The sequence below is a fragment of the Varanus komodoensis genome, unplaced genomic scaffold, assembly GCF_004798865.1.
Source record: "Varanus komodoensis strain SLA01 unplaced genomic scaffold, ASM479886v1 scaffold3, whole genome shotgun sequence".
NCBI classification, from domain to species: Eukaryota; Metazoa; Chordata; class Lepidosauria; order Squamata; family Varanidae; genus Varanus; species Varanus komodoensis.
In genome coordinates this window covers 63,470,720-63,494,119 of record NW_025335761.1, presented here as the reverse complement: position 1 = coordinate 63,494,119, position 23,400 = coordinate 63,470,720, and positions in this window count along the sequence as shown.

Below are 23,400 nucleotides of genomic sequence, written 5' to 3'. Positions count from 1 at the left end.
TGCATACTCATTCTGCTGTCAACCAGTTTCCTTTTCAGGAAATTTTTAAAAACTTAGCCTGAATGCTGTGGCGCTTTTTATATTGCTTTTATAGATGTTTTAATTTGTTGTGTTTTAATTGGTTTTAATGTGTTTTACTTTGTTAATATGTTTTATGTATTGTAAGCCACCTAGGAAGGCCTTGGCACTCACAGGCAGCCTATGAATACATGTATAAATAAGTGTTAATGAGCAACCTCAAAGGTCTTTTTTCTTAGAGTTCTTCATCTGCAAGCTGCATTTAGAGCAGACGGACTTTCAAATAAAGGATGCCTTAAAATGGAGGACTGCCCTCTGCCAGATCATCAAATAGAGGAATGTCCTCTGGAAAGTAGGGCACCTGCCCACCAGAACTACAGCATCAGCCATATGATCAGCATCAAGCCCTTGCACTGGCCAGAGATAAGATGAATACCGGAAAACTTGGCCTCCCTACCACCACCACTTGGCCAAGAGCGGTATTTTCTGCCTGCGGCACTTTCAGCTTTAGTTAAAGGAGTAAGAAAGGCCCTGCTGGATCAGAGCAGAAGTCCAGCCAGTCCGGCATCCCATACACATGGGGGCAAAACAGCTGCCCGCAGGATCCCCAAGCAGGATGGGTGCAAGACCTCCATCTGCCCAAGCTCCTCGGCAGCTGGTGAATCCAGTTCTAACATCCAGTTCAACTTCTGCCTACAGTTCAATTTCCAGTTTTTTCCAGATAGAGGGGTCAGAGGGCCTTTACTAAGTTCAGATGTAACAGGCTTCAGCCTCAATTTGGCCCAACAAAAACATGCTTATATGATTTTTCATCAAGGGACACCAGTCTCGTTATTAAAAAGGTAAAGGTTTCCCCTTGACGTGAAGTCCAGTCATGCCTGACTCTCGGGGGTGGTGCTCATCTCCGTTTCCTGGCCGAGGGAGCCAGCGCTTGTCCGCAGACAGTCTCCGTGGGCATGTGGCCGGCATGACTAAACACCGAAGTGCACGGAGCGCTGTTACCTGCCCGCCGAAGTGGCACCTTTTCATCTCCTTGCATTTGCATGCTTTCGAACTGCAAGGCTGGCAGGAGCGGAGACGGAGCAACAGGAACTCACCCCGTTGTGCAGATTCGAACCGGCAACCTTTCGATCAACCAGCCCAGCAGCACAGCAGTTTAAACCACTGCGCCACCTGCAGTCCCAGTCTCGTTATTACGCCATTCAAAAATGCAAGATTTGGGGGTGGGGGAGCCACACATTTTGTATTAATGGTTTACTTTATTTTGATTGATTGATTTATAAAACCACAGCCAATGTTCCCAAACGAGACCCTCTGGGCAGTTTACGTTAATCAATTAGTTAATCAAAAATGTTGCAGTATCACAGTAGGCAGCGGTCCACAAATATTTAGGAATCTGCTTTAAAAATGGATGGAAAATGTACTGACAATGAAAGGGTCTGATTATCTTTGCCTTCAGTCTAAATAAAATCAATACTCTTCTCTGGAAACTAAAGTGAGTACCAAATTAACTTCACCCCATGAAATGCCATTTTTTTCTGCAACCTGAATCTTCCAATAAAGTAAAGCAAATGAAACGCAGGAAGCAGGGATGGAAACCAAAAGGAAGAGCAAGAGCACTGCAGAATTAAATGGCTAGTCCTTCACATGTGAAATTCGGTGTAAAACACGTCCCTATAAATAGTTGTCCATAAACACAACTGCAGCAAACTTATTTGGTAAATGCCAAGGTCAAAGGCCTTAAATGTTTATAGCCTTGTAAACTCAAAGGCAAGTAAATTTATTGTTTGAATGAGTTTCTGGGTATGGGCGACCATAAAAAACACACAACCCCCCTCCCCCAGTGCAAGAGGCCTCATCAATTCACTCTGTAGTTATTCCAGTCTTTGAGAACTACCATTTGTTTTAAATTCAGGAAGATATCCGACCATATGTGGCTTACCAATCTTGCTACAGATTAGCCCCTTAACTTATCTGCCATTATTGCTGCTAAAACCTACTCTGCGGCACAGTAAGCTATTAAAACCAATAAAGATGTATCCATAGCACATACAGGTCCATGATAACAGTGACACCTCTACAGCAAAGGTTGTCAAGCTTTTGCCAACTGCTTAAAAAAACTAGACATTGGCTATGTTCACACGCCATGTTCAGGAATGCCATAAAGTTACCTTTCCAACCTTGGGCCCTGCGTTTCCACATTTGCAAGGCAGCTACTTCAGCTTCCCTGCAAATAGTGGTACATGTCCCATCAGCCTTCACAGTCCCAGTTCACAACGCTCCTGACTGTGTTGCCTGCCTTTCCCCATTGGTCCACAAGCTCCGCTGGACATGTTCTCAGCTGGCATTCTTGGGGGAAGTTTTTGCTGTTCCGCAGAGTCCCTGTCTACTCTTGGAGTACATTGGGGTGGCTCCGCAGGTGCAGCCGAATAGCAGACAGGCAGGAGCACCACACGGAGCTGCTGCCAGAGGCGCCCGCTGCCTTCTCCGTCAGCGCACGCATCTCAGTGCTTGCTGCCTGGCTGGACCGCCAAGATGTCCACCTGGTGTGGAAGAGCCACACTGTCACCTCGCAAGAGCACACTCCTTCTGCAAGGTTTGCATGGTGTCCCCGTGCCCCCACCTCTCACACACGGATCCCCTTGTTCAAGGACAGGCTGGCCGCGCATATGGTGGGCATGTCATGAGCAGGGCGGCTGAAGCCGGGGGTCAGACTAGATGGCCCGGGAGGCACCGTCTGAGACGCTCCGTTTCCATAAGCCTCTTGAGAGGTCCCCGTGTTGCTGGGGACATGGGGATCTCAAGGGTGAGGCCACACAAGGGATAGGCCCTTGCAAAGAGGGCGTCTCGGCGGTCCAGCCAGGTGGCGTGTGAGGTGGGTAATCCAGCCAGGCTGCGGGCAGGGCAGCAGCACAGGTAGCCAGGCACTGGGGAGGGCACGCTGGGAGGGAAGGCAGGGGACACACAGCGGCCAAGCAGCACCGGTCTGCTGGCGACTCAGTCACTGCGGGATGAACAGGGCAGCCGGAAGCAGCAGCTCCTGGCCGCCATGCTCGCTGGCCAAATGGGGCAGCTGCAGAAAAACACTGCAACACGCTTTACGCATAAGGAGAAGCAATACTGGAATGAGGAAACCTTAGCACAAACCTTTGTTTCTCAATGTGTTCGGTATTCACATATAACAACAAGCCATTCCTGCCATGGTAGGAACCCCAGAATGGTGGTCCTAGGGACCCCAACATCCATGCCGAGGCTGCTCAGCTGTGGCACCACACCTGTGGAATACGCTCCCGGAAGAGTTGTGCCAGATGCCCACTCTATGTTCTTTTTGACACCACGAGAATTTTTTCTCCCAATATTTTAATAGATTTGTATTCCCATTTTTATTATATTTTTACTGTAGCTCTAAAATTGATTGAGCTGCAGTGGCTCTAATATTATATTTTTGCATTATTTTATTTTTATGGTGATTTTATAATGGTTGTTTTATATTTATTATTTTAGTTTGACCCCATGAAGCACCCAGGGAGCCTTTGAACTGATGGGCGGTGTAAAAACATGATAAATAAATAAATAAGTTCTTCCTGATGTTCAGCCAGAACCTGACTTGCTGTAACTTGAACCTGTCATTCCATCTCCCGCACTCTGGGATGACCAGGAAGAGACCCAGGCCTTCCTCTCTGTGACAGCCTTTCAGGTAGTTGAACAGTCCTCCCTTCTCAAGGCTAAGCACGCCCAGTTCTTTCCATCCCTCCTCATCAGGCTTTGTTTCCAGCCACCAGACCATCCCCGTTGCCTTCCTCTGAACCCCTTCCAGCTTGTCTACATGTTTCTTAAACACCCAGAAGTGTTCACAGTATTCCAGATAAGCCCCAGGTGCTGAGTAGACTGCAAGTGAGAAGGAATCGTGGAATTTTATTTATTTTATTTATTTAAAACATTTCTATGCCACCCCCATCACAACAAAGCCTCTGGGCGGCTCACAAAAAAAAAAAAAAAAAAGTCGTGGATTGCCTGCTGAATTTGAGTCAATCATGTACTGCAGCTGCAAAAAGGGCTAATCCTCTTTTGCTGTTGTTGCTGGTTGCAAAGTCATGTCCGACCCATCGTGACCCCACAGACAACATTCCTCCAGGCATTCATGTCCTCCACCATCCCCTGGAGTCCACCCAAGCCCACACCCACCGCCCCAGTGACCTCATCCAGCCACCTCATCCTCTGCTGTCCCTTTCTTCCTTTGCCATCAATTGTTCCCAGCATCAGGCTCTTCTTCAATGAGTCCTTCCTTTGCATTAGGTGGCCAAAGGATTTGAGTTTCATCTTCATTATCTGGCCTTCTAAAGAGCAGCCAGGGTTGATCCCCTCTAGGACTGACCTCCAGGCCTTCCTGTCCTCCTCCATCCCCTGGAGTCCACCTAAGCTCACACCGACTGCTTCAGTGACCCCATCCAGCCACCTCATCCTCTGCCATCCCCTTCTCCCTTTGCCGTCAATTGTTCCCAGCATTAGGCTCTTCTCCAGGAGGTCCTTCCTTCTCATTAGGTGGCCAAAGTATTTGAGCTTCATCTTCACTATCTGGCCTTCCAAAGAGCAGCCAGGGTTGATCTCCTCTAGGACTGACCAGTTTGATCACCTTGCAGTCCAAGGGACTTGCAGGAGTCTTCTCCAGCAAATGCTCTTTTAGGATGCATTAATAGAAGTATCACTTCTAAAACACATGAAGTACTAGTTTCCCTGTACTCAGCCCTGGAACGCCACCAAGTATGGGGGTCCCAAGCCACTGAGGTCTTTATAGGTTAAAACTAGCACCTTCAATAAGCAGGCCAGAACTAGTTGTGTTCACACCGATGGGTCACAATTATTGGACCGACTGCATTGTGTACAAGCTACAGATTTGGAACAGTCTTCAAGAGCAGATTCATTTAGGGTGCATTGCAGAAATAAAATGTAGAGATTGCAAAAGCAATGAATCCAGAAACCAAGCACCCTTGTCCGGACAGAATCATAGCTGGATCACCAGACAGAATTGGTTGTGAAGGCACTCCAGGCCACTGAGGCCACCGGAGTCTCAAGTGACGAAGACGATTCAAGGTGGAGGCCCAGATTGCAAACCTGCTCCTTCAAGAGAACTGGAACAGGCTAAACACCCTCCGTCCAGTCAGAGGAATCACCCACTCGGTCTCGTGTGGATAGCGCTCCAGTTTGTTCGCCCTCCTTCAGCCCCCTGTTGCAGTCAGGCCCTGGTTTAGCACATCCACAGCCTCACTTGATGGAGATGAAAAGATGTAGAGAAGTGTCTTGTCAGTCTACTGACGGCACTCCAAAACTCTGGACGATCTGCCTTTCCTCCAATAACCAAAAAGATTGGTGACAAAAGAAGCAAGCAAAGTTGGAACGTTGGCAACTAGGGAAATACTACTGCTACTAAATATTAAAAAGCTGGTTCCATTATACCCCTCTCCTCCAAACCTTCACCGTGGATCATGCTGCTTCAACACCAGTCTCCTGGAGCATGTGACACTTCCCAACCTGTCTGCCCTCTTAACCCAACACCTTCCTATTGGATTAACGATATTATATTCTCTCCCTCCCATATCAGATTGCTCACTAAACTTTGCCACAGAATTTGAAACTGTCTGATTCTCAGAGACAGCTTCACTTATCTCTGTGTGCACTATGGACTCTGGCCCTTCCTCCCCTCCTGAACCAGGATCTTATTCAACAGCTGCTGAAGACTCGATTAGAGGAGAAGTGGCCCCAACCCCTGCAGCACTTCACATGGGGCTGCCCCTTAAGAGTGTTGGGAATTTCCAAGTGGGATGAAGTGCGGAGCTCTTTGGTTTCTGGTGTTTGCTTCTCAGAACACCAGTTGCTGTGAGTGCCATCCCTGAGTAGAAAGGAGTTGGTGGGAGGGTGCAGACTGGCAGCTGAAGGTCAGTAACAGCAGGAAAGGTCTGGTGTAAAGTAGATAGACGGGGGCGGGTTTAAAATTTTGAATAAGATAGGATTTAGAATAGGAACAGAAATATTCTGATATGGGAAGATAAAGATATTGAAGTAGAGTTGCAGGGAAAGAGGTTTTAGGGGACCCAGCAGAAGAATGAATCTAAGACACCCATGGTGGGGGTCGAAAACACACTGCAGAAAAAGGCAGAGGCTGGGAATTTCTATCTTTCCAATAGCAGGTGCCTCTCAGGCACAGAGCCCATATGGGTGATACACGGAGACCATGGAGAACACCAATTTTCTTTCATTTGCAGTGGCTTCTGATACATTTTCAAGGGCAGCTCTTTAAGTAACCTAGATAATGTGGGACCTGCATGAATCTGTTTATTCACTGCATTCAAGATTTGGGATGCTAATCTATGTTGCCTCTCATTGGAAATAGACTGGCTACGGATGGGAAACAGGGCTTTCTTCAGTGGCATCCACACTGCAAAGTTCCCTCTTCATATAGGTCATCTGAGTTTTAAGAGGGCAGCAAAGCCTTTATTCTCTGAGGCTTCAATCGGTTTTACCTGCTTGTTGTGGCAATGCATTTTTTAAGGTTATCCTGTTGTTTTATCCCACTGCCATGCTGCTATTTAAACTATTTAATTCAGATATGTGTTTTTATTTCATTTCACTATTTTATTGCATTTTGTGTTTTTAATCTGGAAATTGGCTTGAGATCGCTTTTGGAAGCCAGAAGATGGGTAGAAATGTTATGAAACAAACAAATTAGCAGAACAGGATCTTGTTTTAAGATCTGCAGCTGGGGCCCCCCTGTGAGTTCCTCTCCCCAAGGAGGTTAAGGGGGAGGCTGCAAAGAGAAGAGCCTTCTCTGTGGAGGCACCGCAATCGTGGAACCCTCTACTGCTGGAGATTTGCTAGCTGCCTACCTTATTGAGTTCCAGGTGCTTGGTAAAAACTTTCCTTTTCTGGCACACCTTAGGCACTATCTAGACTATTTACCTCAGTGCATAGTCTGAATGATCGTAATGCATGTTTTATTTCTATTTAATCATTTTATTGTGACTTTATTTATTATGAGAGTTTAATTGTATTATTTTATTAATGTCATTTGTTGATTTTATACCGTAATGGCTGCCCAGAGAGAGTGTTGCTAACGGGCAGCTTTTAAACAAATTTAATAATAAATAAGTAAATACAAGTACGTCGGTTGCATCCATATTACTCAGTGCCATGATACAATTCCAAGAATCCTTAGATCTTTAACATTGTTGTATAATGACGCACATGCTACAAAATCTATAACAATGGAAGGGAACTGTCCTAAGACACCTAGACATTATGTAAGGGGCTATGGATCCTGGGGATTCTCTCCTCTGATGTCAGAGAAAACTCCAGAAAGGGGTCAGAGATCCAACGTCCTTCCCCCACCCCACACGGCTGATGCTCCGAGTGAGTGAGCAAAAGGGGAGTGTTCTAATGGGTGGGGAGGGAAGGATCCTAGAGAGACCAAGACTCAAGCTAACCTGAGCCTCTTCCAGCCGTCGTTATTTGTTTTTCGGCGCCAGGTGAAGACCTTTTTATTTAAACTTCATTTTAATTGTTAACAATATTTACTTATTTATCTGGCCAGGGCAACTTCTTTTCTTTTCTTTTATAACTTTTCTTTTATAACTTCTTTTATATCGTTTATATTTTGTATTTATTTTATATTATTAATTTTAATTTTATATTGTTATTTTTGTATTGTATTGTATTTTATTGTGTTGTAAGCCGCCCCGAGGCTTCGGCAAGGGGCAGCATAGAAATGTTCTACTTTTACTACTACTACTACTACTACTACTACTACTACTACTACTAATAATAATAATAATAATAATAATAACAATTCCCTATCCCCTGAAGTGCCATTGCAAACAAGCCCATCTTGGAACATCCAGGCCAAGAAGACAAGTGAGGAAACTATCGCCTCTGTCATTCCTCCAGCCCTGCACTGATATATCACAAGACTCCACATTCTTGTACCTGATCATTGAGGGTACAATCCATAGAACTGGGCCCTGGATATTCACTCAAATAATAATTCACTCAGTGAAAAAGTTCAGCCATTGCCCAGTGACTTCTAGTATGTCTGATCCTGACATTGTCCAGGGGGCACACGTCCTCTAACGCGGATGGCAGTGTAGAGCCATCGTGACTGGTAGCCATCAATAGGTTTATCCTCCATGAATTTGTCTAATCCCCTTTTAAAGCCTTCTAACATGGTAGCCATCACTACATCTGGTGTTCGTTATCCCAACCTGTTCACTTACTGGCTATTTTCTACTACTAAAGGATCAGGTTAGCAGCTTAGCAGTGCTCTTAGATCTGGCCAGATCATTAGAAGCCCATGTGGCCTCGATGGCATGATCAACCTTTCATTCGATACGACGGCTTCACCCATTTCTGATTTGTTTACTTGTAGTGTTTTTATCCCACTTTTCAACCAAAAAGAGCAGCTTGCCTCCAATCTACAAGGCACCCCCGCCCACAAGATTACAAGTTAAAAGGACAAAACACACAGGGAGAAGGCAGCTGAAAAGGCCGTACTTCAGGCATTTTAATTCATCTCATGTACTGGATATGGAAACTGCCTTGAAGACCGTGAGTGCAGAAGCCTATGGCCTCTAGACTGACATAGGACATGTCAGGTTCCCAGCTCTGAGGCCAGGAAACCTTTCCAACCACAGAACTGACAATCCACACTAGAATTTCTTCCTCCTCCCGTCGCACTGACTGCTTCTGCAAGGTCACAAATGCAACCGCAGAGAAAGAAGGGGTTCTGCGGGCCGGGTGGGGCGGAGGAGGCCGGTACCATGAAGATACAACATTATCCTGGCTACGCTTTAGTCTTCTTCCCTCCCCCCATGAAGCATTGTTGTTAAATAATAAATAAAATAAATAAATGGTTGAAACTGGCTTTCTGCCTGTTTTGCAGAATAGGAAGCACCTCTTTCTGTTCTTAGAACAAAATAATACATCTATACAAGATGGTGGGTGGGTGTGTGTATGTACAGACATATGCTTAATTGGGCTGAAATCAGACATTCCACAAACAGCCAAGAGCGCAAAAATTTCTACGACTTTAAAAAAATGAAAAAAAAAAACCACCTTATAAATCACAACACTGAGGATCATAAGTGGCTTTCTGACACCTCCAGGAGAGTATTGGTACTACAGATCAATACATAAAGTCTCATCTCTTCACAAAGAAATTTCTGAGATTACCAGACTAAAATCTAAATTTTCTCTAATATTTTAATACGAGGTCCAATAATAAATTTTCCTGTTTCAATCCATACAAAATTACCTCTTATTTCTCTGAGGTCGCTTTGCATTATAACTTATAGTACATCACAAAACAAGTTGTAAAGTACACCAGGTAAAATTTCAAAGGCAGCAAAAACTTCCCTCAGGAAAACATTTTCACATGGATGCATCCCCAGAGAATCCTCATTGTCTTCTGTGGAGTCACCACATGTCACACTCTCAGTTTGTGTAGGATGCCTGCCAGGCCTAATGCCCTGAACACAATACAAGTTTGCTCTAATATAAGAGCTATTGCACCCCCTCCTGCTTAATTCCTGCATCCCACAAAGACAATGGGAAGAGGGCCTGAAAGAAGCAGCAGGTGTTGATTCCGCAGATCCTTCTGTGTGCAGCGTTTAGCCGGAGTTCTCGCTTTCCTGCCCAGTGCTATTGTGACCAGTCACAGGAAACTTTTCCTGTCAGCTCCAGCTGGTTCCCAGCCACGCCGCTAGCTGTCCAACTACTCCACGCCTCTACTCCACGCCTGTCATTTAATCGCAGAGCAAGATACTGGCCAGCAAAGTTGCCCTTATTAAACTGCTCCTTATGAGACTCCCTAGTGTATTGTTCGAAAGCCTTTTAGCCAGGGAAAACGGCACAAAGGACAGAACACCACCAAACAGTTTCGGGGGTTGTGGGAAAGGGGCATGGACTTGGAGAGCTGGAATGGGCTTCCTAAGGGCTGGATTTGGCCTTGACATTCCCCTTCTCTACTTTAAACTTTCAAAGGAGATGACATAAGGAGTGCTTACATCCATATTTGCCCAGTCGCCCCCTGAGATCGGCGGGAGAGGCCCTTCTCCGGGAGCCCTCCGGGAGAGAAATTAGGAGGGTGGCTACTCGGAGAAGGGCTTTCTCAGCGGTGGCGCCTAAGTTATGGAATGCGCTCCCCAGAGAGGTCCGCCTGGCGCCGTCGTTATTTGTTTTTCGGCGCCAGGCTAAGACCTTTTTATTTAAGCAACATTTTAAATGCTAAATACAATTGAATTTTATCTGGCCAGGGCGGCTTATTTTATAATGTGTGTTTTAATTATTTTATATGGATTTTAACTTATTGTTTTATCTATGTTGTAAGCCGCCCCGAGGCTTCGGCGAATGGGGCGGCATAAAAATGTTTTAATAAATAAATAAATAAATAAATAAATAATCTTTGCCAAATCACTTTCATGCATTCTGTTGCTAGATGCGAATAATACAGTTAGAATATTAGAAGGAAAGTGTGAGAGAGTGCAAGAGTACATCTAACCAGAAAAAGAAGGTTTAAACGTATGGCTGGATGGACAGACTACAAATGGACCGGTTGACTAATTCAACGATAGCAATGGCAAGTGCATTCAAAATATAAAAATCTTTTGTGCTTGCTTTTGTGTGCGTGTTCATATATGTCCTTGCTTTTCCAGGCCTTTGTTAAAGCATTTTGCAGGATAGTGTATGTGGTAAGCAAGGCCACCAGACAGGTCTCTCCCATGCCATTTATTCTGTCATGGTCAAAATGGTGGCACAATCTGTCCACTGCTTGCATTAAAATTGGTGCAACCTCACTGAAATAAAGAAGTACACCAATTGCCTTGCTGGGTTTTGCATTATTCCATAGAGCAGTATGGCTAACTGTACAGGTACAAGCATTCCTGGGGAAGGCAAGCAGAAGAGGTAGTAAATGTATTTGTTTCATTACAATGTCTTTATAAAAATGCTTTATACAAAAAATCAACCCACTGTAAGCTGACCTCCAGCCAAAGTACACATTAATTATCCAGCTTAAGTCAGGCGGATGCTCAAGGAAAGGGGAGATAAAGTTACCCTCAGCTGGATACTTTGTAGTTAGCACAAATGTAATATAAAGCGTACCAGAGTTTGTCAAGTGTCTGTCTGGATTTTCAGTTTTCATTAGTGCTCTAATTAAAACCACATTTCTTGACTATATTACCTATAACAAGAAAGGAATGAGAAATGAGGTTGTCAAGGTCAGTCACTCTCTGCTCTTCCTGCTGAGGTTCTGCAGGCCATGAGCTGGATTTTGGTGTAAGCCAGAGCAACTGGGGTGGAATGTCATGTTACAACTAAACCTTTGTGGTCGAAAGGACAAACCTATGAGGTCACTTCCTTTTAATCACCAACAGAACATGTTTATCTGAATGGCATATGTGAGGCAGGAAGGTGGACGGGCGGACGACAAGCGGAAACGACAGGCTTCCTCGGCCTGTGTCTCTTGACCCTTTGGCTCAAACGCAAGGAATAGACAGGGCTTAACCTGGGCTAGGTCTCGCTCATGTTTTAGCCCTACACCTAGTTTTGGCTCAGCCCAAAAAGTTGTAAACAATCATGCAACGGAGATGTACATATTCCATAGGTGGTTATTACATAATACGGTGCAGTTTGGACTATGGTGTTGGTCTTGGTAAGAATTTGATTTTTCAAACAACCTGCATATGCAGGTATTGGACATGTAAAAAATCTAAAGACAATGTTAGTCTACTACACACAAGTAATGAAAAGTGCCAACCATGACATGCAAATTTGTATCTGATTCCACTTGGACAAACAAAACTGAATGATTCCTTTTATTTCAGAGCAGTGACTACCTTCCTTGCAGTTTAGATAGCCCCAGAATCAGACTATGAGTAAGTAGACTTTGTATTGCCTAAATCAGCCTTCCCCAAGTGGGGGTCTTCCACATGGATTGTTAGTTGCAGTCCAATGCGTGTGGAGGGCGCCTGGTTGGAGAAGGGTGACCTCAACTGTGCTCCAGTATCTGCAGTGCCTTCCTGTTCCAGGATGCTCTGATTTAGACCACGGGGTTTCTGCCCTTTTAATGCTGTGCTCTGTATTCTGTGTACCATTCTGTGTATTCTGTGTACAATACGGAATTTTGGCAGGGGTGGGACCTGCCTTGTAGGATGAAATGAGCATTTTATATTTTTATTTATTTTATATTGTTAATTTTAATTTTATATTGTTATTTTTGCATTTTATTGTGTTTGTAAGCCGCCCCGAGGCTTCGGCAAGGGGCGGCATAGAAATGTTATAATCATCATCATCATCATCATCATCATCATCATCATCATCTCTAACAGCCTTCTTCTACAACAGGTTTTAGGCAGCAAGGAAATGGGGAATGGGGGAAAATCCCGACCCGACCGGGCAGGGATTGGACAATACTTGATGTAAGAGAGTTTCGTAGTGGGCTAGGTGGTTCTCAGCAGTTGCCACTCTAGCCATTGAGCTCCTTCCCTATGTAGACTTGTTCAACAACAAACCCAAGGGTCTCAAGACTGCCTTATTTGCTTGGTGTTTGCAACTCAGGGTTAAGGCAGGAAAGGGTTAGGAAATGAGGGCTTCATTTTATATGAGGTATTTAATCTGTATGTGTTTGCGAGGGGGGAGTGTGTGCACGAGTGCCCTACCCAGGCCTTTAAGAGGGAGGATGTGAAAGATTCTCAAATAGTCGCAAATGAAATCTGTGCAGGGGGTTTTCTTCCTAAAAGACAAATGCTATTTTAAACATACTTCTTGCTCATGAGGGAATCTAATGTCTCACCTGCAATTTGCTCCCCGTAAAAACAAAGGATCTGAGCTATTGTTGCAGATTACCTTCCTTGAGAAATATCTTTGTGAATTAATCTGGTCACAATTGATGTTAGCTTCCAAGGAGCATTTCCCGCTCTCTACACCCAGTGATACTTCCCTGTGGCTCCAGGAAGAAGAAATCTAAGGTACTAAAGAGATTAAGATAAGAATGGGAAATGGGGACAGCAGGATTGACAGAGCCAGCCTGGGGATATGGAGACACACGCTTGCCAAGCAAAAAATCACCTCCCTTTGGGATTTTGAGGTTTAGACATCAAAGATGACCTCCTAGACAAGGGGGGTGGCAAACAAGGTTCTGATTTATGACAAGTGTGGCTGAAATAGCCTACCTTCTATTAACATTATTTCAAACACATCTTTTGTGATCTCTGATATTTGTGTATTATTTTGAGTCTTCTAACATTTCACTCTTCTGTAAAAATGACTTTTGGCATAATCTAGCTAAAGATTAAGCACTTATATCATTGATTACAAACAGAGTTTAAAGCACAAGCTCATACAAATAATTTATGCTCATATCTTCTCCCTCCCTCCCTTCCTCCCTAGGTTGACTAATCAGAAGTTGCTAGGCTTTTCATTTCCATTGGGTGGAATAGCAAACACCCTAGAAGACGGAATGAAGATCCAGGGCAATCTTGTTAAACTTAAAAACTGGGCTAAAAGCAACAGAATGAGATTCAATAAGGACAAGTGCCAAGTCCTCCACCTAAGAAAAAGAAACCAAATGCATCAATACAAGATGAGGAACACGTGACTCAACAGAACTGAAAAAGAAAAAGGTATCGGAGTAATTGTGAACAATGCAATGCAGCCACCAAAAGGGCAAATGCTATTTTGGGATGCAAAATTACTTCCAAATCATGAGAAGTAATAGTTCCCCAATATTCCTCACTAGTCAAACCTCATCTGGAAGACGGTGGCCAGTTCTGGGCACCAAGATTTAACAAAGATGCAGAAAAATTAGAAAGTGTCCAGAGAAGGGCAACAAAAATGATCCAGGGTTTGGAAACACTGTCCTATGAGGAGAGACTGAGAGGACTGGGCATGTTCAGCCTGGAGAAGATTGAGGGGGGACATGGTATCCCTCTAGACGTACCCCAAAGGCTGCCACAAAGACGAAGGTCAAGATCTCTTCTTGCTGATGCCAAAGTGCAGGACACAGAATATTTAATTCAAGTTCTGGCAACCCAGATTCAGGCTGGGCATCAGGAAAAGCTTCCTCACAGTCAGAGCAATACAATAATGGAACCAGCTGCCTGGAGAGGTGGGGGGCTCTCCTACACTGGAGACATTCAAAAAGAACTGGACAGCCCTCTGAGCGGGATGGTGTAACTTGGTGTCCTGCAACAGCAAAGGGTTGGACCCGATGGCCTTCATGGCCCCTTCTAACTCTACTATTCTAGGATTCATTCATTTTGAAAAGATTTTATATGAACTGGACAGTCACAACAAGAATTCAAGTCCATTTTCACACTTGCTCACTTGAGATTGTATTATCTAACATTTATAGGTACAACAGAAACATCAACATATCTCCATTCCACCATCAGTTAGGTGCTTAGGAGTAAGCACACCTATTGCTCCATTGCAATGGAGTTATTTACCCGTATTTACTCATATACACCCATTCAGCATGGAGATCTGTTCACAAAAGCTTGCTTCTGTGCAAGAGACTCTCTTGCTCCACCGTTGTGTATGGCTGGCAGTACATGAAAAATAGGGACACGCTGCAGATGAGGGGAAAATAATAATAAGTGAAAAGTACCGAGCACAATCCAGCAGTTAAGGATTTGCAAATCTCCTTATTTTAGATGGAAGACATAGGGTGCAACAGATGCTGGCTAGGGATTTCTAGGAGTTGTAGGCCTTTTTCTGTCTAAACACACATACAACTATGTCATTAAGCATGTGCTCCATTTTCTCCCGTCTTGAATCAAATGTGACTTTTATATATTACACTGTTATATTTATTTATTTATTTATTTAAAACATTTCTATGCCGCCCCCATCGCAACAAAGCCTCGGGGCGGCTCACAAAAAATACAAAAAAAAAATCATTTAAAACCCCCAGTGCATTCTTGGCTAATTTAAAATCCTAATAAATACAATAATTTAGCAATTAAAATAAGTTTTAAATAAAAAGGTCTTAGCCTGGCACCGAAAAACAAATAATGACGGCGCCAGGCAGACCTCTCTGGGGAGCGCATTCCATATACAACCCAATAGCTAAAGCTCTCTTCACAGTTCACAGTTATGAAAACAATAAAATACAGCATGGTATAACACAGTAAAACTAAGATCATGGCATTCGGTTCGATCACTTCCGGGCAAATAGATGGGGAAGAAATGGAGGTAGTGACAGATTTTATTTTCCTGGGCTTCTAGATCACCGCAGATGGGGACTGCAGCCAAGATATTAAAAGGCACTTGCTCCTGGGGAGGAAAGCTATGGCAAATCTAGACAGCATACTAAAAAGCAGAGACATCACCCTGCCGACAAAAGTGCATATAGTCAAGGCGATGGTTTTCCCAGTTGCAATGTATGGCTGTGAAATTTGGAAGGCTGAGCGCCAAGGAATTGAGGCCTTTGAACTGTGGTGCTAGAGAAGACTCGTGCAAGTCCCTTGGACCGCAAGGCGATCACACTGGTCAGTCCTAGAGATCAACGCTGACTGCTCTTTAGAAGGCCAGATCCTGAAGATGAAACTCAAATACTCTGGCCACCTAATGAGAAGGAAGGACTTCCTGGAGAAGAGCCTGATGCTGGGAACGATTGAGGGCAAAAGGAGAAGGGGATGGCAGAGGATGAGGTGGCTGGATGGAGTCACTGAAGCAGTTGGCATGAGCTTAAGTGGACTCCAGGGGATGCTAGAGGACAGGAAGACCTGGAGGAATGTTGTCCATGGGGTCGTGATGGGTTGGACACAATTTCACAACTAACAACATAATACAATTTTTAAAAGCTTGAAATTACAGAATCAAACCAAAATAAAAACCAGCAGCACTGTAAATATTTTAAAAATGTGAAAAGGATGCAATCTTATGGCCGCCTGACACTGTCAAAGGGCTTGTAGGGTTATTCTGAGTCCCAGCAATAAGGTCCTCAAGCTTGGACAGCAAATGCTGAGTCCTCCCTCCAAACTTCATTACAGCTGGCACAGAAAGAATCGTGGTGGCTGCATCAAGCTCAGAGAAGGCAAAGGGTAGAGCAGGATGGGCAGGGAGAGGAAATGGCTGGGGCCATGACTTTGCGGCACATGCAAATGATGCTCCAGCCTCATTCTTACCTCATCTCATCCAGAAAGGTGAAGCAGGTGTTTAGATGAAATACAGGAAGCAAAACTTTGGGCAGTGTTGTTTACCCTGCACTGGATGCACATAAACCTCCACGATTAGAGGCTTATACATATGTAGGGCAAACAATACTGGATTGCACCCTAACAAATTTAAAAACCACAGACACTGTAAGGATGAAACATGGAGGTGTACACTAGGCACAAATAGCCCATAGAAACAGTGCCAGGCAGTCCTCTTCGGGAAGGGCATTTTATAGGCAGTGTGCTACAGTTTTGTTTTGTCTTTTGAATAAACCTCTATTATTTCCTTAACTATAATGATATACCCGGTATGAGGGTCAGTGTGGTGTAGTGATTAAGAGCGTGGGACTGAGATTCAGGTGATCTGGGTTCTAGTCCCCCTCAGCCATGGTGCCAGCTGGGTGACTTTGGGCTAGTCACAGACTCTCGGCCCAACCTACCTGACAGGGAGGTTATCTTACCTTCACAGGATAAGATTGGGAAGAAGATAAAATTATGTGAGCCACCTTGAGTTCCTTAGAAAAAGGTGGGGCATAAATACAATATATACTTAAGATCCTTGAGAGCAAGTCATATTACACACAGAAGAATAAAATACTTCTGTGTGTAATATGTGTAATATGGTACTCAGAGCAGGGCTTTCTCTGCGGTGGCGCCCAATCTATGGAATGCGCTCCCCAAAGAGGTCCGCCTGGCGCTGTCGTTATTTGTTTTTCGGCGCCAGGTGAAGACCTTTTTATTTAAACGTCATTTTAATTGTTAACAATATTTACTTATTTATCTGGCCAGGGCGACTTCTTTTCTTTTCTTTTAACTTCTTTTATATCGTTTATATACTTTTTTATTTATTTTATATTATTAATTTTAATTTTATATTGTTATTTTTGTATTGTATTGTATTGTGTTGTAAGCTGTCCCGAGGCTTCGGCAAGGGGCGGCATAGAAATGTTCTAATAATAATAATAAAAAAACATGCTCAATTAGCAATTATTAGGCACAGCATGCATTACTACTGACACTGTTGCTCCTGTAACCCTCACACTGTAGGACCACAGAATTGTAGAACTGGAAGGAGCCAGACGGCCATCATGCAGGACACCAAGCTATACTATCCCGTACATGATCCTCCTCTTCGCCATTTTATCCTCACAACAACCCTAAGAGGTGGGCTAGGCTGTCTGGTTCAAAGTTTCCCAGCGAGTTTCATGGATGAGTGGGAACTAGAAACTGAATCTTCCTGGTCTCTGTGCAACATTACAATTACTACACATTAGTACATGTAACACAGAGCAGAAAGAAAAGCTAACATACAGTTTTTAAGTGACATTGAACATGCAAGAAATTCCATCCCTTTTCTTTAATGCTACTAATGGTTCATAGAATTTTGTTTCATTAAAAACGATCATTTATTTACTGATAAGATAACATAAGATAGATAGAAGAGCAAGCTAATATAGATATGGTGTAAACAATTTCAGCTTTTACACCCACACGATGAATTACAGGAAATGTAAAACACTAACAAATATGACTGCTTTATACACTTTTGAACACTTTTTTACTCTATATGTACATAACATGATGCTAGCAAAGTTTTTTTAAAACACTGATTAAAAGTACTTACATTAATAAAGCAAGAGTGCCCTCCACTGTCACAGGAGTATTGTAGAAAGATCTCTGTTTTAATGAATAAAATAGGGAGTAATCCTAGGAAAAAGTTCTACCGTCATAAAACACTACAGTTAATAACAGTTCTAATGTATCCTTTAAGATCCTACACACTAGTAGGGAATCTAGAAGTGTCTGCTTAAAAGCTGTTTTGTAACAGCAACTGGGTCTGCAACTGAATCATACGTGTATTTACTTTGAAACAGATAGCTCATTTCACTCTTCGATGCACAGCTTAATGTGGTAGAGCAAGTTTGAAAGCATCAAAGAAGCCGAGATCAATGCCACCAGGCCAGACTCGCTTATTAGGATGGTTTAGCAGCGTCAACCAAGGCAAGATGGGCAAAATGGAGACCCCAGAGTAAGATGCACCCACCCTCTTTAGAAGTAACATTCACATCTGCAGAACACAATGGAGATCCCTAATGGCAATGGATGAAAAAGCTCCTGAAGGGCAGCTACTAGGCAGCAGTAGCTAAAGGTGGCACTGGCAAAGAATCTTTCTCAGGCAGCAGCACTTATGCACAAGCTAACTCTGATTAGTACTGCATGGAAGAAGGCAATGGTAAGCTTCTTGTATAATAGGACCGCATACAAACGCTTTTAATAAATAAATAAATAACCACCCACTTTTGAATCTGTCTAATCCTATGTTTATTTATTTATATTATTTTGCATTTACATCCCCAAGGCAGCTTACATAGTTCCATTTTATCCCCACAGCAGCAGTTCCATGAGATAAATTAGGCTGAGAGTGACTGATTAACCCAAAGTCACCCAGTGAGTGAGTTTCATGGCCAAGCGGAGACTCAACCCATGATCTCCCAGGTCCCCAGTCCAAGAATCTAGCCACCACACCACACCACACCGTATCTCTGGATGAAACCATCTGCAATAAAACAAGAGTCAAACAAGCACAACTCTGGAAATAAACTGAGAAGAAATTGAGTGACTCTTAGGGATACAAGATGGGGAATACATGGCTCAGAAGAACTGAAAAGCAGAAAGATCTTGGAGTTACTGTGGACAACAGGTTAAATATGGGCCAATGATGCAATGCAGCTGCAAAAAGTGCAAATGCTATTTGGGGATGAATTAACAGAAGAATTACTTCCAAATTACAAGAAGTAGTTCTCCTATACTCCTCACTAGTCAGACCTCATCAGGAATACTGTGTGCAGTTCTGGGCACAGAGATTTAAGAAAGAGGTGGAAAAAAACAGAAAAGTCCAGAGGAAGGCAACAAGTGGATTCTTGCTGGAACTTTTTCTAGAAACAAAACTCACAAAACCAAAGGTGTCATACTTTGAATGAACCATGAGAAGGCAACACTCCCTGGAGAAGACAATCATGCAGGGAAAGCTAAAGGCAGACGAAAAAAAGAAAAACCAATCACAAGATGAATGGACTCCATAAAGTAAGCCATAGCCATGAACAAAAGCTGAGCAGAGCTGTTGTGCGCAGGACATTCCGGGACGGCTTTCATTCACAGAGTTGCCATTAAGTTGGACCTGACTGCACATAGCAACTGTTGGAGAAGATGGTGTCCTCTTGGTACTTACAAATACAGGGTTAAAAGGAAAACTTGTGTGTATGTAGCTGCAGAACTGCTCTTAGATAAGAGAGAACAAGGGACCAGGCCAAGGATGACCCTCTGAGCTGCAGCTTGAAAAGGTCATCCTTAGATATGAACAGAGGAAGGACAATTACCAGCCTTGGGGTGCGGGGGGGGGGGAGCGGGGAATGAAAAAGTTGTTAGAGGATGAAGTCAACTATAAAAGCTTTGTTCTAATTTGTGTGCTACGTAGTTCCAAGGTGTTCAGCCTTGCATGTGTAATAATATGCCGACAGCCTTGCGTGCTGTACTCTTAATAAATATTGCTGTTTCGCTTTTCTTCAATCTATTTTGGTCTGTTTTGGGCAACATCTAACACAACAAATATTGATTAAATTAATAAATCTGGGGTTACTAAAGTTACTTTAGCAGAGAAGTGAGAGAATTTGTAGCGTTCCAGTTGTTGTTGAACTCATAGGAATATAGGAAACTGCCTTATTTCAAGACTGAGCTTTGCACCATTTAGACCATGAGTCCTCAAACTACGGCCCGGGGACCAGATCCGGCCCAACATGCCCATTTATCCAGCCCGCCATAGCTCACCACGTATGCGCACGCATGTGTCCGGGTGTGGTGAGATGCCAGCTTGCTCGCAAGATCATTTTGGACTGGCTTGGAGAAAAGGATCTCCTTGAGAGCAAGCCAGAGACTTGCTGGGAGATCCTTTCCTCTGAGTGAGGGGAGATCGTTTTGGACTGGCTTGGAGAAAAGGATCTCCTTGTGAGCAAGCCCGCGCCTTGTTGGGAGATCCTTTTCTCAGAGCCAGTCCAAAACAATCTCCTTGTGAGCAAGACCAGCTTGCTTGCAAGATCATTTTGGACTCGTTGGAAGAAAATGATATCTGCGCATGCATGCCCCTGCCTTTCTGGCCACGCGCACACGTCCCCCCCACCCCCCCACACCCCATGCCCACACCGCCTGGGTGGCCCCGTGCCCATCGCTGGCACCTTTCAACTGGCCCCCTTTTCAAAAAGTTTGAGAACCCCTGATTTAGACCAATAGGGTCAACATGGACTGGCAGCAACAGCTTTTCAAGATTTCAGGCAAGAGTTTTTCTAGCCCTGCCTGGAGATCAGTGCTATTTTGGTCATAGAACGCACCGGAACAGAGTCCCGGCACCTTTTTTCGACAGATTTTCCAAGTTTTAAAAGTAACTTTTGAAAACTTGATGTTTGGTCCATGTGGATTTGAATCACCCTGTCGAGCGTAGCCGGTCGGTGGCAAAATCATTAAAACGGCGCATGCGGGCTGCTTGCGTGTCAAGTCCGATGCGTGCGCACTTCGTCCGCACTGGTTGTGATGGCGCTGCTCGGCTTGTGATTGGTCGTGTGGTCGCGTGCCGAGCACTTACTGTGGGTGGCGACCATTGTTTTGTTACACAACTGACATGTGTGGGTGTGTGTACAGTGAATGACTCTGTGCGAAAGGTAAATAATTTCATGAGTTCCGCCACCTTTTTTCTTACAAAAAAAAGCACTGTTGGAGATGCAGGGGTTCAAAACTAGAGCCTTCAGTATGGAACTATGGACTCTCCCACTGAGCTAGAGCCCCTCCCTCTGGCTCCTGCTCCCATCATCCCTTGGCCATGGTGATGCGAATTGGAGTCCTACAACTCGATAGCCAAAAGTTCCTAAGTGCTCTAACAACTGCCCACTTCAGCAGCTGACAAAGCAGGCTCTATCTCAAAACTTTCTGGAAAAGGGCATGTTTAGACAGAAGAAAGTCCAGCAACTCCCAGCATTCTCCAACCAGTTGGCCATTATTTTCTGCCTAAAGTGTATCAGATTACACCCTTAAACTCTAAGATGCCTCCAGACTTTGCTAGTTCATTGCAACTGAAGTGGTCTTCAGGCCATCAAAGCTTCTGTTTGAATAAATCCACTAGTCTTTTTTAAATAAAATTTTTCTTTTCTTAAGATGAACTAATACAGAAAAAACATATATAAAACAAAGTAAACTAAGACAAGCTAAAATGATCATAGAAACAGAAACAGAGCGAGTCAAAAGGGGTCTCCTGGGCCATCTAGTCTGACCCCTGGCTCCAGCCGGCTCCACTCACGACGTGCCCACCATGTGCATGTCCAGCCTATCCTTGAACACCCGCACCGATGGGGCCTCAGCCACCTCCCGTGGAAGCCCAGTCCACACCCTCGGGGTCCTGACTGTCAGGAAGTGCTTCCTGGCATCCAAATTGAACCTTGGATCAAAGTTGCCAAGGGAAATCAATACAACCAATACTTTCAAAACACTTAACCCCACCCCTCAAATTTATCTATCACTTTCAACACTCTATGGGAGTTTACCCAAAAAGGAAATCATTTATCTATACAACAGTTACTTCATATCCTTTCCTGGTTTTCCCCTCTTCCTCCCTTTCAAACTCCCCTTAAAACTGATCAATCAGTTCTGAGCATAGTAAAGTTTCCATCTGTGGTTCAATTCTTCTAGCAGAGTTATTAATTAACTTTGCCATCACCGCATATTCTACTAATCTATTTTTCCACTCTTCAATTGTTGGGTGCTCTGGTGATTTCCATTTAGAAGCAATTGCGATTCTTGCTGCAGTTGTGATGTATTTGAATAACTCTGACGTATCCTTTGCAAGGATCTCTGGCATTACATTCAAAAGCATACTCTTGGGAATCACGGGAAACTTGATTTTAAAGGTTTTCTGCATTTCTGCATGTATCAATTTTCTATTATTTTCATTATTCCACAAGGCCACCATATGAGTCCACTAGTCCACCCTTGTATACTGTATAGACTGATGTGGATTCAAAAATAGTAAAAACTTATCATCTGCATAACGATTTATATTCTTCTCCACCTATTTTAAAGCCTTCAAGTGTGGGGTCTGTCTTATAATAAATCTGTTAGTCTTTAAGGAGCTCCCTAGGTATGTGTGTGTGGGGGGGTTCTTTTCTGCCTGTTTGAGCTATAGCGTTATTTTCCACTGGGAGTGTCTACCTTTGAACTCAGGAACATTCTGGAACACCACAGACCGAATTCCAGGCCAGCCACGTTTCCCCGCTTTTGGGAGGCAAGGCCTCTCTTGCGGGCCCTCCGCCTGACAGGAGCAGGGCAGCCCCACACGGCGCTTCTAGGCAGAAGCAGGCCCCACTGGGTTCCCCGGGGCCTGTTCCGTGCTGGGGACCATGGGCCGCAGGGTGCGGCCGCGTGCCCATCTGCCTGCGGGTTTCCACAGGCGCCTGCGCAGCGCCTCGGCGAACCTCCCGCCACAGGGAAGAGAAGCGGAGCTGCCCGAGGCGCGAGCCCTCCCACGTCGCCGATAGGGCGTGCCTAAGCGACGGACAGCAGAGGGAACCAATCCGCGTTCTCCGGCCTGCGCGAGCCGTTACCCCCCCGCCCCGTCACCTTCGAGACCGTTGCTAGCCAACGGCTGCGCGCTTGGATTGCTTTTTTAAAAGATGGCGCGAGTCCGCTCGGCCGAGGTGAGGAAGGGGTGGTATCCTAGCAACGCAGAGGAGGGGAGGGGAGCGAGCGGCAGGCGGGGCCTTTTTCTGCAGAGGGAGCCGCGAAAGGCTTTTCCCGCCCCCCCCCCCCACCGGGCACTCCGTTTTACAGGCTTCCCGCGCTGAGAAGCATGTCAAGGGTGCCTCTGAGCATAGACAGAGCAAATTACCCTCGGTATTGGTAATTGGTCGAATGGCAATTGGAAAGAAAGTGAAGAGGAACTAAAGAGCCTCTTGATGTGGGTGAAGGAAGAGAGCGCAAAAGTTGGCTTGAAACTCAACATTAAGAAAACTAAGATCATGGCATCCAGTCCTCTCACTTTCTGGCAAATAGATGGGGAAGAAATGGAGGTAGTGACAGATTTTATTTTCCTGGGCTACAAGATCACTGCAGACAGAGACTGCAGCCAAGAAATTAAAAG